The following is a 12993-nucleotide window of genomic DNA, read 5'->3' on the forward strand; positions in this document are numbered from 1 at the left end:
ACCCAAGCACTGGTATCCTTACTTGTATGCTAAGAAATGCCCTGGTGAGGAGCTCAGAAACAAACAATAGTTCCGAAGACTTAAAAAAATAGGTGAAATCACTTTAGATATTTAGAGAAGGTTTTGGTTGACTGGGACTTCACTGGTGTAATTCATCCTCCTCAAGAAAAACTATTTGTTTGTTATACTCCCTCTAACTACCATTTCCAAGAAAATGAAAATAAAAAGAGGCAACAGCATCCTCAAAGGGAGGACTATTACAGATTTTTGGCACTAATCTTCTTCCAGATCACATCTATTTTTTAAGCATCTATTTTCAAGGTCCAAGAGTGTGGGGACTCCCAGATCCCACATTAGTTCAAAGAGTTAAAATGTTCAGCAAGCTAAACTCCTTGCTTTGGCATGTCTATCAAAGGCTTTGAGCCTTTAATGTAATTGAAAACAATTGTCCCAGTGGGGAGGTCTAACACTCTGACCAGTTGCAGTTAAATACTTGAACTGCCTGAGAAAACTAGAGGGGTTATAAGAATTCAAGGGTAAACTGCATGACACGGCTCTGGTGATAATAATGTTCCAGAATTTATATTTATTAATATTGCCTTCTTTTGGTCAGACTCCCACAGGAAATCCTGAGGACTGCATGTGTCTGGCATGTTTTATCTTAGATAGTCCCATCCTTGTGGTATTGCGTGCTGATAGCAGGACAGAAGAGTACCTTTGAAAATCTCTGGTCTTTATAGAAGCTGCGGATGACAACAAGCAGGACCTTCAACACTCTGGGAAGACAATCCATCTACTTTCCGTAGTTATCATTAAAATGTCTTTCAGACATAGGTCATAACTGGAAACCTATAAAGGATGCCTGTGTATTAGGCACTTCCCACAAAGCCTGGTCCCTAGCGATTAAAATTTATCACATTGTTCTTCTGGTTACAAATGCTGCTGATATGTGTCATTAGTGCAGAGCATTGCTCATAATATTTTGACTTTACTCCAAACATTTTTTTTAAAATTCCAAGTTTCCCATAAAGAACCCACTCCTGAAGTTTTTAAAGACACGCATTACTTTAACATACTTAGGCCTCTTTTAAAGGTTGTTAACTATGTTATTTTCCTGTTAAATGTACACTTACTTTCACAAAATGATTTGATGAGAAGCTCCACATCCCCCACTCTGGTAATTGTGATATAGCATAGACGAGTTACTGTGCATGAAATCATACAGCTTTATCAGTATACAGGACAGTTTATAAATACTCCATCTTCTTAAAAGCCCCTCTCCTGACTAAGACATTGCTTAGTGGTGTTCTCTTTGAAATATTTTCTGGTTTGTGTATGTAAAATTTTTATACCATTTTTAAATTTGCGTGTTTGCTCCAGAAGAAACACAGCATAATTTTTGTCTGAATCTACCCTTCTTGCTAGAGTGAAGTTATTTGATGTAAGCTGTAGTTGATCTCTAGCAGTGGGCAACAAAGTCCATTTTTTGCCAGTTTTTCTAATAAAAATGTCTACAACATCACACCACATATTGCTTTTCTGTGAATCATAGTATCATAGAACAGTTTGGGTTGTAAGGGACATTAAAGAATATCCAGTTCCAACCCTCCTGCCATGGATAAGGACACCTTCCACCAGCCTAGGCTGCTCAAAGTCCTGACCAGCCTGGCCTTAAACCCCTCTGGGGATGCCCTTAGCTGCTGAACCCCTTGACCAACTGTAACAAACACAGAACAAGCAGCAGCCTCACACACAAATTCATCTTTCATGGAAATAGTTGATTGGGTTGAGAAAATAAATTGCATTATGCAGTTTCTGAGGAGGAGGCTGATGCCTTATCTCTATGGGACATCGAAGAACCTGCTTCATAGCACAACTCTTCCTGCTGTGAGCCATTCCTGGGACAGCTGGGACACCTTGCTACCTGGCATTCTGTAGGGAATAGCTGGCATTGAAAAGACAGAGGACAAAGTAAGGAATGACACTGGAAGGTTCTAAGAATCAGCTTGCAGGCATAAACAAATGTTACATGCAGGAATATATGATATAGAAACCAAGAAAAAATATTTTGCATGCCACCCTCATAATGTTCTTCTGAGAAGCACCATAGTCAGTTTATTCCTTAAAAAGCTAACTTCTTTGCTTGTCACTCACCTTTGCTTGTCACTCACCTTCTCATATCTGCAATTTGCTGTCTTATCCCTCTTTTATGTTTCTCCTTCCTTTAATCTAAAGAAGTCACAGTTCCCGTCAGACAGACATTTTGTTTTCCCCAAGCCAGGGAGTACTGCACTGAAAAAAACCCAAACAACTGAAAATGACAGAGATATCTGCCCCATCTCTTTGATTCTTCTCACTAAATGATATATTTGAGAAATATGGGAAAAATGAAAAACAAAAAAGTTTAAATCTTAATCTGTGGTTTCAGTTATCTGTGCAGAGAGAAAAGTGGTTCTTCTTGCATCTTTGGATTTCACCGCATCTTAAAATAAACAAGCAAAAAAATCCCTTTACCTATGCTCAGGAAATGAAAACATTCCTTCTGCTTGTTCCCAGATGGCACCACAGCAGTTTCTGTAACTGCTGTAGCAACACAAAAAACAATTTTGCTGATGTGTGAATAGGCTGAAGCCTGATGCAAAGAGTATTAAAGTCTCTCTGGCAGGCCTGCCAGTGCCTGCAGTGGGGCTTGGATCAGGCTCCATGGGATACTCGAAAGCACTCCAAAGGAAATTATTTTCCCCTGTTATGCCCTCCTTGCAGCCATTCCCACAGAGAGCACAGCTCACTGACTATTTCCACAGAAGCCCTGGAAACAGCATGTATAGCATTAGAAAGCCAGATGATAGAAAGCACTGAATTTTGTCCTTTGATACATTCCCGGTAGAAGTGAGTTGGTTCCCTTCCCCTAAATGTTTTTGGATCAATTTTTTGTAGATTTGTGAGCATTTACAGGGACAAGCATCCCCTCTTCCTTAACACCCAAGGTGCCCCAGCACAATGGCTGTGCTGAGCTCTGCTGAGAAACAGTGGATGGTGCCCGAAGGACAAAAGCTGCATGATGGTAGGGCCAGCAGATCCAAATTTCAGCTCCACCCACAAACTCTGAGGACTTCCAGTGACTCAGACTGGAACAGGACTGCTTCACAGAGAGAGGAAAAGAAGGTGGATCTAAAGAAGAGAGGGTAACTCAGATCCGGGCTGGGTTGCATGGGGGCCCCCAGCATATGAATACATGAATTCCACTAGCCTTGTGATGTTTTGAAAAGTAAACTATGGAAGAAAGACCAGAAACTTCAAAGAAATTCCTGATTTGGAAATTGTCTGATGTAAAAGGTGTTAGCATAGAGGAGGGTAGAGAAATAGCCTGTTCTCAAAGGCACTCTACAAGAGGTCAAATGTTGGTCTGGCTCATATGGCCACTTTTTCCAGTTGTACAGTATATTGTGTAAACTAAATATAATGTAAAGATGCAAAAGCTTCCAGAAATGTCATCTTACAGACATTTGCTTGGATGCAATCCATGATTATGTGAAAACATTTACTTTGAGATCTAAAAGCCATGGGTTACGTGGGTGTTCTGTACATTTTGCATTGGAACTTATACTATAGAGCCAGAAAAGACTAAGAGACTTAATTTGAAATTACTTGTGTTAGTATACTGGCCTGCGCTGTACCCAAATGTAAATGTGGCTGAGTATATGTGACAGAAAAAAAGGATAGTTCATGGCATATTGGAGAGAAATGCCAGAGAACTTTACAAGTGGCTGGGACCCCAGTCAAATCTCTGCTACCAATCTCATGCTTGGTATTGCCCCCAAAAAACAGGCTACTAGAAAATCTCTAGACCAAACGAGAGGTAAATTTTTCAAAAAGAGTGACACTTATTACCTGAATTTTGAACTGAGTTCACCAATATGTTCTCACATGACAGGGCATGCATGACATTAGGCTCAGGTGTGGTCATGCCCTTCAAGGGACAGAGGCTAAGAAATGGGCTTTTAGAGGCCACAAATGAATATCAGTTATTGTATTAAATCATTGTCTTGCAACTCCTGTAACAGGCACAAAAACAATATGCAAACTTCACTGTTTCTCAGTGCTAAGCACAGGTTTGTGGTGGGCTGGATCAAGCAGCTGTGCTGCAGGGGCAGCAGATTGCAGGGAGTGATGGACATTTGTATCAGGACTTGGTGACTCTTGAGATGATTGAGTTTCTCACTTATGAAAGTACCTCAATATTCCTTTACTGCTTATAATTTGCTTTATACTTAGAAAGAAGAAAAAAGTTAAGGATCTCTTCTCCTCATGCAGTCAATACAGAGATGCCCTAGAGTTTACTTGTACTAATTCCAGAACTGCAAGCTGTACAGCTGCATCTTTTAAGGCTCTAAACAGATCATGCCATTGGAGTTGAATATGCTCTTCGTGGACCTCACCTGGTGTGGTTACTGTACAGCACCTGAACTGCTCTGGGTAATGCAACAGTTCTTTTGTAGCCAGATGGGGGGTCTACAGCACCTGGTGTAAAAAGGTGCTCTGAAAAGTACTCAGTAGTCTTCAGCAATGGCCAAAAGCCTGTCCTTGGCCATTGAAGTGGGTTTGGACCTCAGATGTTCTCAACCCAAGACAGATCATCTGTGTAAATCCCGAGAATTGTCCTCCAATGACTGAGAATAAAACAAGTTTGAAACTGTTCTGCATCTGTCTGTCATCTGGAATGAATGCCAGAGGTACTGGAGAAAGAGAGGTTAACTTTAGCAAAATGTCTGTCAGCGTTACGCCCTCAGCCTGGAAACAGGCTGGATTGCCAAGAAGTCACGGCAGGCAGCTGTGGCATGGGGGAAGTTGGACTTAGGGTTCTGGCAGTTTTTTGAAAGACTTAAAAAACTCTGCAAGAGTTTAAAAAGCACAATTCCCAGAACACAGATTTTAAGAGTGAAATGAGCACAAATATAATAATTTAAATTTGGAAACAATTAAAGAAATGGGAGGATCAAATTAGTTAATGCCCATAAAATATCCAGAAATCTCATTTGGATTAGGTTTTGGAACTCTTAGTGCTGTGTCAGTGCAGCTGTGTGTGGGATAACCTGCTATACAGCTTGAACCCAGGGGCTGGGTCCTGGCTGTTTGCTATCTGCATGCCATGAAATTTTAGCAGGATTCAGACTCAGAAATCTGGACACAATGCAGATTCAAAAACTGCAGTATCAATATCCTGATAATTAAAACACATTAAAGGTCACATTTAATCTGCTCATAGGAATAAAAGTTTAAGAACATCAGGAATAAGTTCTGTCTCTCTTCTAATCAAAAGATTCCTCCCATTTCTGTTAGTGGATAGGGATTCGGATAAGGAACTTAAATTTAAGAAAGCCACATATGGCTTGGCCAGCATATTTATATTATATTGTGTTATATAATACTTTTTCTTACTAGTGTTTATGCCGAAACAAGAATCAGGCAATTATGAACTGAAAATTATGTTCTTTGTTTCTTTCAACATCAGAAAACCATATTTTGTAAACCAAAGCCTGAGCAGTGTAAGAAATATAAAATCAGTGAGCGAATATCTTTCCTTACATCACAGCCTGAATTTAGCTTAGAGATATAAATTTAGCCAAATAGCTTTTCTTAAGCTGATCAATATCCCTGGTTTCTCTCTCAAGCTGATAAATTTCTCTCTGATAAATCTCAAGCTGATATACCTGGAGTACTGTATACAGTTCTGATGTCATGGAACTCTTGCAGCAAGTCCAGAGAAGGGACATAAAGTTGGTAAAAGGGCTGGAGCACCTCTTCTACAAAGACAGGCTGAGAAAGTTGGGGCTGTTCAGCCTGAAGGAGAAAAGGCTGCCTAGAAACCTGATACCAGTCTTCCAGGCAGCCTTTTCTCAGGGTCTTACAGCCTTTTTTTCTTCAGCCTTTTCTGAAGGGTCCTACAGGAAAGCCAGAAAGGCATTCTTCGTAGGGAACTGGAGTGACAAGACAAGGAGCAACAGGTACAAATTGAAAGAGGGAAAGTTTAGGTCAGGTATTAGGAAGAAATTCTTTATTTAAGAATGGTGAGACACTGGAACAGGTTGCCTGGGGAGGTTGTGGATGCCCCAACCCTGGTAGTTTTCAAAGCCAGGTTGGATAAAGCCTTGAGCAAATTGGTCTAGTGGGAGGTGTCCCTGCCCATGACAGAGGGAGTTAGGGTTAGATGACCTTTAAGGTCCCTTACAACTCTTAACATTCTATGATTCTATGAAATAAATGAAATAGCACTGAAATAGTTGTCATGTTGCTTGTCAATAATTCCTATTTTTTTTTCCCTTTAAAAATTGCTATGACATCACAGAACTCATCAAAGGCTTCCCTGCACTTGATGATAGTGCCTGCACTGTATTACAGATATCTGTTTGTGGAGGAGGTGAGAATTAATTCAAACCCCAAAGTCATTGCTTAAATGCATTAACCACTTAGCTTTACAACACACTGAGGCAAACGTTGTTTACTTCATGTCCATGGAGATGGGTCCTGGATTTCCACTGGAAGCTGCGTGAAAATTAAATTTTAACTGTGAAAACTGGCAGCAAAAGTGCACCCTTTCATTTAGTGACTGTATTTGTGATAGGGAAGGAGGAAAAAACAGGGTCAAGCTGCCTCAAGTAAATGTTTTGATCTTCCATATACTCAGGCAGAGTATATGGAAGTTTATATATATATATAGTTTTCTAACAGAGCAGAGTATATAGTTTTCTAACAGAGCAGGCTAAAACCACGGCCTTTATTTTATATTCACTTAAACATTTTGAGCCAACATTAGCTGAGGTCACAGCTGAAAATAAAAGAGGAAGTCCTGTTCTACTCTTTTATGCCCCAAGAACATCTCCACCTTTTGTTCCAAAGATTCAACAGAAAACTAATAAAAAAAATTGTAATCAAGCAGCAGGGACAGGATGATGAGAGGAGAGGAGAGGAGAGGAGAGGAGAGGAGAGGAGAGGAGAGGAGAGGAGAGGAGAGGAGAGGAGAGGAGAGGAGAGGAGAGGAGAGGAGAGGAGAGGAGAGGAGAGGAGAGGAGAGGAGAGGAGAGGAGAGGAGAGGAGAGGAGAGGAGAGGAGAGGAGAGGAGAGGAGAGGAGAGGAGAGGAGAGGAGAGGAGAGGAGAGGAGAGGAGAGGAGAGGAGAGGAGAGGAGAGGAGAGGAGAGGAGAGGAGAGGAGAGGAGAGGAGAGGAGAGGAGAGGAGAGGAGAGGAGAGGAGAGGAGAGGAGAGGAGAGGAGAGGAGAGGAGAGGAGAGGAGAGGAGAGGAGAGGAGAGGAGAGGAGAGGAGAGGAGAGGAGAGGAGAGGAGAGGAGAGGAGAGGAGAGGAGAGGAGAGGAGAGGAGAGGAGACATAATTGCAGCCTTTCCATACCTAAAGGGAGCCTACAAGAAGGATGAAGAAAGACTTTACAATGACATATGGTGACAGTACAAGAGGGAATGACTTTGAACTGCAGGAGAGTTTAGAGGTTTAGATTAGATATTAGGAAGACATCCTTTATTGTGAGGCTAGTGAGACACTGGCATAGGTTTCCTAGAGAAGCTGTGGATACTCCATTCCTGGAAATGTTTAAGGCCAGGTTGGATGGGACTTTGAGCAACCTGGTCTAGTGGATAGTGTCCATGGCAAGAGGTTGGAACTGGATGCTCTTTTTAGGTCCTTTTCAAACCAAATTATTCTATGACTCTATGTCTGCTTCTCAAAAATGATCTTTTCTATGGAAGAAGTTCTACTTAGAGCAGAAAAGAAATTAACTCTAGAGATTAAGAAATTCATTAATACTTTAAAGGCTCACTCACTCTCTGGATGGAAAGTGGGAAACAGAAATAATATTTTGTCATTTGGAATGACACTAGCAACACTGCTGAAGGACGTGAATTTCAGAGGAAAATCACTGCACCCTTATGTCTAATCAGCACCACTGGTAGAAACATAGAAAAAAGCAGGAGGAACTGTCTGTAACTAAAACTTTGATCAGATTAGGTGTTCTTTTAGTTTCAGTTTTCCACAAGCATGACTATGCTTGGTTTTGAAATTGCATCTGGATCTCAGTTCCGTGTCATTTTGTTGCTTCTTAATGGTGCCAAGCATCTGTTTTCACCACCTGTATTGTGAAGTTTGGCATTGTTATCAAAATCCCAGTTCTAGAGGTAGCTTGTAATAAGAACAGCTTTCATTAATGCTAACCAAAATGATTCTTACAGTGACAAAGATTAATTTGTAAGTCAAATGTATTTTTGAGGCTCAGAGGCCTCAAAGCAATGCCATCTAGTTATCACAGTTGATAATTCCCTACGAAATACAGCAATTCTAACCACTACTAATGATTCCAAGATGGATTTTCTTCCTAACTTAAAAGCAAAGCAGGAAAATTACTCTTCCTTTTGCAGTTGATAATTTTAAATCCTATAATTAGGTGCTTTTGTGTTCATTTTACAGTTATATGTAAACAGTATCATTTTGTGCTTTTAATGATCTCTTTGCAGCTTCTACATTTTCATGCATTTTACAACTACAAGCTTTCTTTCTTGGCATTTACATCTGCTCCCAGACATACACTTATATAAATAATGCTAATAAATTTTTCATCTTCCATTGACACCACGGAGAGATACTGAATTTAAGAGCTCCTGCCCAAGACCTATAATGTTCTCTCTTTCTTTATTTCAAGAGGGCAGGCTTGCCCTCTGCCTTGACCATCTGCCTAATGTTTAGGCAGATAAAACTAGATAAAACACACCTAATATTCTGTGCAAAAACGCTGTATTCCCATTGTTCCCAGGGCACTTCCACTCACGGACATGCTGGCTGATGAATGCAAATGTCCCCCCTTCTGTGATGGCAGAGTTACTCTACAGAAACAAAACCCTTCTTGGCTTCTTTCTTAGTTAGAGGTCTAAACTTACAGCTTATTGCAGGCCACTCAGGTATGAGAGGTCTCTGAAAGAATGACCAGTTTATGAACTAGCAACAGCTGGACACAAGGCCAAGACAGGCCCTTGATCATACATACTGACCAATTGCCTTCTCCTTCCCTCATTTTGGTTTTAAACTGCCCCAGAGGTCTTTCTCATGGGCTGTGCGCTGGTACATTTTGCCATCTCTTCACTCCACTCCCAAACACCTCAGGTTATATCATGCCTGCCATCCCTTTCATGCTCTAAAGCACCAGTTAGGTGTCCATGACAATATTTTGGACGCCCAAAATCAAAAAGTGTTGAGAAAAGGGCATTTTAGGGCTTAGGGGATTCACAGAACTGTTACGCTGTGTGCCATCACCCCCACAGCAAGCGAGCCCCGAGCAGGGCAGACACAAGTCTGTACATAATGCTTGGATTCCCGACCCTCTTGTACTTATCAACAAAGATATGGCAAACAAGCTATACAGTTCAGTGCTGAAGCTCTCACCTTGGATATTTGCAGCATTAAGAACTAAGACTTTTTTCCTGTTCCTTTTTTTGCCCTTTCATTATCTTTTCCAAATAGCAATGTTCCCTATCTATATACTTAGACTTATATACTTCTACTCCAAACCCTTGATTTCCATGACTCTGATGGATCATGTTTTTCTCAACTCTGTCCTGAGCTTCTGTCTTATCAGACTTCAGCACGGGTCACTAGTCTCTAATGAATTTTATGGGTAATCTGGAGAATGTTTCTAATATGTTACAAAGATTCTGATAAGCTCTTTATTCATTATCCATCCTAGAGCGTGACTCTCTGGGGGTGAAACCACTTCTCAGGGTTGTTAGGCTGTTTAATGCTCACATATATATTTCTTAGAGGTCAATAAGATCATGCCGGCTGGCTTGTAAAGAAGGAACATAATTGCACCCGCTACTAAAACCTGATGGAACACTGATTATAGTCAATAGAAAGATGGAAAATGCCGTTCCTTTTTCAGTGAAGATATTCTGACAAAAATCGTGAGTGTGGGGAACTTCACATAAAATAGTGACTGCTCTCTGTTCCAAGAGATTTTCACTTTCTTGTGGTAAATGCTTTACAAAATGGACTGAAACAATCAAACTATGCAAATGCTAATAGGTGGGTTTTCCCTATGTATATTTTTTCAAAACAAGCTACACAGAAGAGGAGCAGTGTCACTTATTTGTGATGCTATTCGAGAAGCTCTCTCTGACTTTTTTTTAATATGTTCTGAAGCTTGAAGATGGAAATTGAGGGGAGAACACAGTTAATAAAAAGGAGACTCTAGCCGATCTTGGTTGGGAAAGGAAAAGTTTGTTCTAGTGAGACATCTAGCTGCCCTTGCATGCTAGTATCAGTATAAAGCAGAAAGATAATGGTTGCATGCAAAGCTGATAGTTTCAGATGCAATTAGGAAAAAATATATTTTTATTCATCAGTGAGAGTAAGCTGGTAAATCACATCCTTGCTGAGGTCCCTTTAAGTCTAATACACGCCTAAATTCAAACATGAAGATTCCAGCAGAAATAATCAGATTATTCTGGCCCTAAGAGTTAAGTGCTTTTCTGGAGTAAGATCTGTATAAGAGAAAAAGGGCCAAGTCTACCCAGCTGTAATCCCAGTGGGCTCACACCAGGTTTGGATCTACTCCAGGAAAGATAAATGGCTGCATATCCATAATTTACAGGACTATAAATATCAAGAACACTGCTGAAGTCAGACTGGAGTGTACAGTCCTCCCTCAGGTGACATTTCCGTTGGCTATGAGATGAGTGGCTTTTAGAAAAGGACTACAGGACTGAGCTGCCACAGATAATTTTAAATTTTCTCCTTAAAACCCCCTATGTCCCAGTTCTTGTGCTTTCTCATTGAGGGTTTTCAGCTTGTTTTAGCACAGCTTTTTTATGACATGATGTGTCTGTAACAGCTTTAGCATTTGAAAAACTGAATGCTGGCTGTCATGCTACTCACATGGGTCTTGGGACTTGCCCTTTTAATGAGACTGCTGAGGGCTAAATTTTGCCCTGACTCATGCAGCTTTTGGGCTCACAACAGAAGTGTGGCACCTGGAGGGGAAGACAGACACAAGAGATGTCTATTCTGAGTTCATTCATGGACTGTAGTTAATAAATCTTAGTTAATGGCTGTATTGGTTCCAGCTCTTGGCATGTTCAAACTGTGCCTCCAAAAGGGAACAGAAGAGGTCAAAAACTTGGATATAACTTCTCCATTGTAACGACGAAGTTTTAAAAAGTCCAGGGCTTTTATTCTGAAATTTATTATGCATTCTTTATTTTGGCAGGTCTGAGATAAACCAGCAAACATACTAATGAAGACAAGAACTGTCCTGAGGAAATACCTCCTATTAGTTAATAAGCAGACACAGTGGCCTGGATTAGGAAGAAACATGACAACATTGTTGAAAATGAAGACGTATCCTAAGTGGAGCCAATGGGTTCACAGAAGCCAGGGCTGTGTAACCTGCTGCTGCACATCAGGGTTCCAGGAGAGGAAATGAACATTACACATGGTGAGAGCAATGATACACCAGGGTGAGATAAATTTACTGCTTAACTGCATTTCATCTCAGAAATTTTGAAGTAGCATTTCTGTACTGAGACAGATTCCGGAAGAACGGCTGTCCAGTGCAGCGTGCCTTCCAAATGGAAAGATGATTGTCAGCTCTCTGGTTCGTTAATTTTTATCTCCGCTGATAAATGAACTTTAAGTGGTCAGTTGTTGACAAAAGCCCTCTTTTTAATTGGATATGTGAACTGGACCTTACATAACCTGGCAACATACTATCATCCCTGGACCTCGTCACTCAGATAAAGCCATCCTGGCTTCTACAGGAATGCGGGTGTTCTGTGTCGACATTTCTGCTGTTTGGGGGAGAAGATCCCAGACATATACGCTCTAATGCAAAAACCAGGATATCTTCCAAAGTTTTGGTTGAGTAGAAATTTGCCCAAAATAGGCAATAACCAAGGGAACCACATTTGAAGCCAACTAGAGAAAGTTGCATAGCTTGCACATTGTTCATAGGTCGGGAGGCAGATGTGACCAAGCACACTGAAAGCTGTTTGCAAGAGATTAAGGAGAGACCAAGGACCCCCTTAGTCAGGAGTTTTGCTGTCCCTCTATCTCTCCATGAGCCTCCTGAGGAAAAGAAGCTCAGGATGTCACCAAAGAGACTGTGCCTACATCTACCAAAGCTTTCTTAGCTTGTGGTGGGTCCACTAGTAGAAAGAACTTGCTAGCTCTGTCTCTTTTTCTGAATAGAATTCCAAGATATATTCTCAGAGAATTTCGATGGCTGTGAAAGCTGGAGTTCATGAACTGCATATTTTTCTTTCTTTTTTGTTTTGTCTTCTGGATTTCTTTTTAGCCGTTGATTTATCTCGAGCTGGGAAATCTCCCAGTCTTTTGAAATACTTAAAGTTGTGTTTTGGAATTGCTGCAGGTCTGTATGAGGGTCAGTCAAATTCCCCATCACAACAGATAATACTGCAGACACTTCTCCTTCGGCTTCAGAACAGCTTCAGCTGTTCCCTACACAGATGACTGTTCCAGCCCAGTCCCAAATCCTGGCCATCAACCCACTGCTACCAGGGCACAGTCCTACACAAGGAATGGCAAACAGTCCAGGGCCCTCTCCTCACCCAGAACTACTTCTGACAGCCAAAATAAAATGGATAGCTTCACATCTGTGTGATTGCTTATTGAGCCCATTTCATGGCAAGGGCTCACACACAATGAGCCACGGGAACACCTGAAAAAAGCCTACCTCCTAGCAGAAGAATGGTGACCAGCAGCTGGGGAGCAGCAAGGGCAGATCCCATCTGTCTTAACTGGAAAGGACCTATGACCACAGCCAAAACATCCTCCTGTTTGAAATAATCCTAAATATCCACTAGAGAGAGAAAGGTCAGTCTGTCCCTCACAATGTGCTGCTGCCTTCTCATGCCTCATCTCCTGGGCTTTGTGATCCTTTCTCTTCGGTGAGATACACGTAACAAATTAAGCAGTGCTG

This window comes from Fringilla coelebs (genome assembly GCF_963513975.1).
Source record: "Fringilla coelebs genome assembly, chromosome: 3".
Classification (NCBI taxonomy): domain Eukaryota; kingdom Metazoa; phylum Chordata; class Aves; order Passeriformes; family Fringillidae; genus Fringilla; species Fringilla coelebs.